Genomic DNA, 6,043 nt, shown 5'->3' with positions numbered 1-6,043 from the left:
GGCCACTCTCAAGCACTGAGTCACCCAGGCATCCCTCTTAACTAATTTTTTAAAAAAGATTTTATTTATTTATTCATTTTAGAGAGAGAGAGAGCAGGGAGAAGGGGCAGAGGGAGAGGGAGAGAGAGAATTTTAAGCAGGCTCCATGCTCAGTGTAGAGCTCAACACTGGGCTCAATCTCACAACTCTGAGATTATAACCCTGAGATCACAACCTGAGCCAAAACAAGAGTTGGAGCCCCTCTTAACTGATTTAAAAAGCAATTGTAGGGGTGTTTGTGCGGCTCAGTCAGTTAAATGTCTGACTTTGGTTCAGGTTATGATCTCAGGGTCCTGGGATTGAGCCCTGCATCTGGGACCCCCCCTCAACAGGGAGTTTGTTTGTCCTTCTCTCTCTGCCTCTCCCCCTGTTCATGCTCTCTTTCTTATTCTCTTATTCTCTCTCTCTCTCAAATAAATAAATAAATAAATAAATAAATAAACAAATCAATCTTCAAAAAAAAAAAAACAAAAAGCAATCATATAATATGTATACAATATATTGTATACAATGTATTGGGCTTATAACAGAGGAATATAATATATATTGACAATGAAAGCACATAGAGTATGTGTGGGAGCAAAGCTGTATTGGGCTAAAGAAATGTCTCCAGATGGTAACTCAAATCCAGAAGAAGAAATAAAGACAAACAAATGATAAATAAGAAGAATACTATAACAAAAGTGATAAAGCAACAGAATACACATTCTTCTCAAGTGCACATGGAACATGCTCCAGAATAGATCACATAGCAGGTCACAAATCAGGTCTCAACTGGTACCAAAAGGTTGGGATCATTTCCTGCATATTTTTGGACCACAATGCTTTGAAATTAGAACTCAATCACAAGAGGAAATTTGGAAAGAACTCAAATATGTGGAGGCTAAAGAGCATCCTACTAAAGAATGAATGGGTCAACCAGGGAAGTAAAGAATTTTTAAAAATTCCTGGAAACAAATGAAAATTAAACACAATTGTTTAAAACCTTTGGGACCAAAGGCAGTCTAAAGAGGGAAGTATATAGCAATACAAGCCTTTCCCAAGAAACGAGAAAGTTCTCAAATACCTAATCTAACCTTACACCTAAAGGAGCTGGAGAAAGAGCAGCAAATAACCCACCAGGAGAAGAGAATTAATTAATTAATTAAGATTAGAGCAGAAATCAATGAAATAGAAACCAAAATAATAGTAGAACAGATCAATGAAAGTAGGAGCTGGTTCTTTGAAAGAATTAATAAGATTGATAAACCACTGGCCCAACTTATAAAAGAAAAGAGAAAGGACCCAAATAAATAAAATCCTGTATGAAAGAAGAGAGATCACAACCAACAGCAAAGAAATATAAACAATTAAAAGAACATAGTATGAGCAGCTATATTGCCACAGTAGGCAATCTGGAAGAAATGGATGCATTTCCAGAGACATATAAACTACCAAACCTGAAACAGGGAGAAATAGAACACCTGAACAGACTCATAACCAGCAAGAAAACTGAAGCAGTAATAAAAAATATCCCAACAAACAAGAGTCCAGGGCTGAATGGCTGGCTTCCCAGGGAAGCTTCTTTTTAAAAGATTTTACTTACTCATTTGAGAGAGAGAGAGAGAGAGAATATGCACATGAGAGAGAGCATGAGCAGGGCAAGGAGCGCAGAGGGAGAAGCAGACTCCCCACTGAGCAGGGAGCCTAATGTGGGTGGGACTCCAAGATCATAACCTGAGCCGAAGGCAGATGTTCAACTGACTGAGCCACCCAGGTGCCCCATCTATCAAACATTTTTTTTTTAAGATTTTATTTATTCATTCATGAGAGACACACAGAGAGAGAGAGGTAGAGACACAGGCAGAGAGAGAAGCGGGCTCTCCGCAGGGAGCCCAATGTGAGACTAGATCCTGGGACCCCAGGATCATGCCCTGGGCCAAAGGCTGGTGCTTAACTGCTGAGCCACCCAGGCGCTCCTCTACCAAGCATTTAAAGAAGAATTAATACCTATTCTTCTGAAATTGTTTCAAAAAATAGAAATGGAAGGAAAACTTCCAAACTCTTTCAATGAAGCAGCATTACCTTGATCCCAAAACCAAAGACCCTCACCAAAAAATAGAATCACAGGCCAATATTCCTGATAAACATGGATGCAAAAATTCTCACCAAGTACTAGCCAATAGGATCTAACAGTACATTACAAGATTATTCACTATGACCAAGTGGGATTTATTCCTGGGCTGCAAGGGTGGTTCAACATCCACCAATCACACTACATTAATAAAAGAAAGGATAAGAACCATATGATCCTCTCGATAGATGCAAAAAAGCATTTGACAAAGTGAACATCCTTTTTTGATTGAAACTCTTCACAGTGTAGGGATAGAGGGAACATACCTCAATATCATAAAAGTCATCTATGAAAAGCCCACAGCAAATATCATCTTTAACAGGGGAAAACTGAGAGCTTTTCCCCTAAAGTCAGGAACACAGCAGGGGTGTCCAGTATCACCACTGATGTTCAACATAGTACTAGAAGTCCTAGCTTCAGCAATCAGTCAACAAAAAGAAATAAAACCATCTGAATTGGCAAAGAAGTTAAACTCTCACTCTTCACAGATGACATGATACTCTACAAGGAAAACCCAAAAGACTCCACCCTAAAATTGCTAGAACTCATACAGGAATTCAGCAAAGTGGCAGGAAATAAAATCAATGCACAGAAATCAGTTGCATACCTATACACTAACAGTGAGACAGAAGAAAGAGAATTTAAGGAGTTGATCCCATTTACAATTGTACCCTATACCATGAGATCCCTAGGAATAAACCTAACCAAAGAGGCAAAGGATCTGTACTCAGAAAAGTAAAGAAGACTCATGAAGAAAATCGAGAAAGACACAAAGAAATGGAAAAATATTCCATGCTCATGGACTGGATGGACAAATATTGTTAAGATATCTATGCTATCTAGAACAATCTATACATTCAGTGAAATCTCTATTAAAATACCATCAACTTTTTTCACAGAGCTGGAACAAATAATCCTATGATTTGTACAGAACCAGAAAAAACCCCGAATTGCCAAAGGAATGTTGAAAAAGAAAACCAAAACTGGTGGCATCACAATCCCAGACTTCAAGCTCTATTACAAAGCTGTGATCATCAAGACACTATGATACTGGCACAAAAGCAGACACATAGATCAATGGAACAGAATAGAGAGCCCAGAAACGGACCCTCAACTCTATGGTCAACTGATCTTTGACAAAGCAGGAAAGAATATCCAATGGAAAAAAGATAGTCTCTTCAACAAATGATGTTGGGAAAATTGGACAGCCACATGCAGAAGAATGAAACTGGACCATTTTATTATACTATACACAAAAATAGATTCCAAATTGATTAAGGATCTAAATGTTAAGACAGAAATCCGTCAACCTTGAGGGAGGGATGCCTGGGTGGCTCAGTGATTGAGTGTCTGCCTTTAGCTCAGGGCATGATCCCAGGGTGCTGGGATTGAGTCCCGCATTGGGCTCGATGCAGGGAGCCTACTTCTCCTCTCCCTGCCTATGTCTCTGCCTCTTTCTCTGTGTCTCTCATGAATAAATAAATAACATCTTTAAAACAAAAAAAATCCTCTAGGAGAACATAGGTAGCAACCTCTATGACCTTGGCCACAGCCACTTCTTGCTGGACATGTCTCCAAAGGCAAGGGAAACAAAGGCATAAATGAACTATTGAGACTTCATTAAGATAAAAGCTTTTGCACAGCAAAGGAAAAAGTCAACAGAACCAAGAGACAACCCACAGAATGGGAGATGATATTTGCAAATGTCTTATCAGATAAAGGACTAGTATCTAAAATCTATAAAGAACTTATCAAACTCAATACCCAAAGAACAAATAATTTAGTCAAGAAATGGGCAGAAGACATGAATAGATATTTCTCCAAAGAAGAAATACAAATGGCCAACAGACACATAAAAAAATGCTCAATATCACTTGATATCAGGGAAATACAAATCAAAACCATAACGAGATACCACCTCACACCGGTCAGAAAGGCTAAACTTAACAAGTCAGGAAATGACAGATATTGGTGAGGATGCAGAGAAAGGGGAGCCCTCTTACACTGTTGGTGGGAATGCAAGCTGGTGCAGCCACTCTGGAAAACAACTTACATTTGTTGATCCAACAATAGCAGAATATACATTTTTCTCAAGTGCTCATGGAACATTCTCTAGGATAGAGGTATGGTGAGCCATAAGACAAAGGTCAATAAACTAGAAGAATAGAGGTAATACAATATATGTTCTCTGACCACAATGAAATGCAATCAGAAATCAGTAACAGGAAGAAATTTGAGATACTCACAAATAGGCAGAAATTAAGTGGCATACTCCTATACAACCAATGTGTTAAGAAAGAGATAAAAAGAGAGATTAGAAAATACTTTGAGATGAATGAAAATGAAGGTACAACATATCAAAGCTCATGGGATGCAGCTGTACTGCAGTACTTAGAGGAAAATTTATATGTATAAAGTACCTAGATTAGGAAAAAAGAAAGGTCTCAAAACAATAAACTAATAGGTCTCAAAATAATACATTTTCACCTTAACACACTCAAAAAAGAAGAGTAAACTCAATCTGAAAAAGCAGAGAGAGGAAAATGAAGAAGATTGGAGAACTTAATGATAAAACTACTAAATAAGATAGCAAACCATGAAACCAAAGAAGCACAAGACATACTCAGAAAACTACAAAACATTGCTGAAAAAAAATTTAAAGATCTGAATAAATGGGAAAACATCCTATGTTCATGTACTGCAAGCACCTACTACAGAGTTTCTTTTGAATGTGATGAAAATGTGACAGTGACACCTATCTGTGAAAATACTAAAACTATAAAGTTTTACACTTTATTTTAAAAAATATTTTATTTATTTATTTATCTATGAGAGACGCAGAGAGAGGCAGAGACACAGGCAAGAGGGAGAAGCAGGCAGAGGGAGAAGCAGGCTCCACCCAGGAACCCAATGTGGGACTCCATCCTGGGACCCCCAGGATCACGCCCTGGGCTGAAAGCAGATGCTAAACCACTGAGCCACTCAGGGACCCCCAGTTTTACACTTGTATGGGCTGTGGATTATATTTCAATAAAGTTGTTTCTAAAAAAATAAAAAAGGAAATAAACAGGAGCTCCTGGTTGGCTCTGTCCAAAGAGCATGTGACTCTTGATCTCAGGGTCATGAGCTCAAGCCCCAGGTTGGAATAGAGATTGCTAAAAAATAAATAAACTTTTTAAAAAAGGGAATAAACACAATGGTAACTCAGCTTGCTCTGCAGAGCGCCTGGAGACTGAACACTGCATCTTCAGAGCATTTCCCACATCCCTTGGGATGTGGGTGTTTTGCTATGATTCTCATTTCATGTGTGAGAAAACATATTCAGAAAAGCAAATTTCATGTTTTCACCCAACAAACAAGCCTTGAGGCCAAGGAGTTGGCCCGGCCTAAGGGGCCACAGCGAAGAAGAGGTGGAATGACAGAGGTTCCCAGGTCTCCTGTCCCACTGTTTCCAGATCTTTCTGGGCCTGAACTTCAGCAGCCATGCTAGTTCCTGTGTCCCCTGAGGTCTTGGAGGCACTTAGTGGTCTTGTCTGAGGGCATAAGTTTCCACGACACTTGTTCCTGCGTCTGCACCAGTCTGGGCCTCATAGCAACCAGAGGTTTGATGTGGACTCCTGGGCACAGCCCACACTCGTTCCCTGGCCTGGGATGCCCTGTGGTGTCTGGAGGCCCAGTATTGCTCTTCCTCCCAAAGTCAAGCATACCATCCAAAGTCATGGACCACCTCTTCTCTGAACCCAGCGTAGCCTGGATGGGGAGGGAGGGGAAGCTCCTCTCTCAGAGGATGCTGGAGTGTTGCAATGGGGGCCAGGGTATTGAGGGACTTCCTGGTCTAGGAATTAGGCAACTCCCTGTGCTTCAACTTCCATGTGACTATGAGGCCAAACT

The sequence above is a fragment of the Canis lupus genome, chromosome 30, assembly GCF_011100685.1.
Source record: "Canis lupus familiaris isolate Mischka breed German Shepherd chromosome 30, alternate assembly UU_Cfam_GSD_1.0, whole genome shotgun sequence".
Lineage (NCBI taxonomy): Eukaryota > Metazoa > Chordata > Mammalia > Carnivora > Canidae > Canis > Canis lupus.
Note: the sequence above shows the minus strand (reverse complement) of the source record.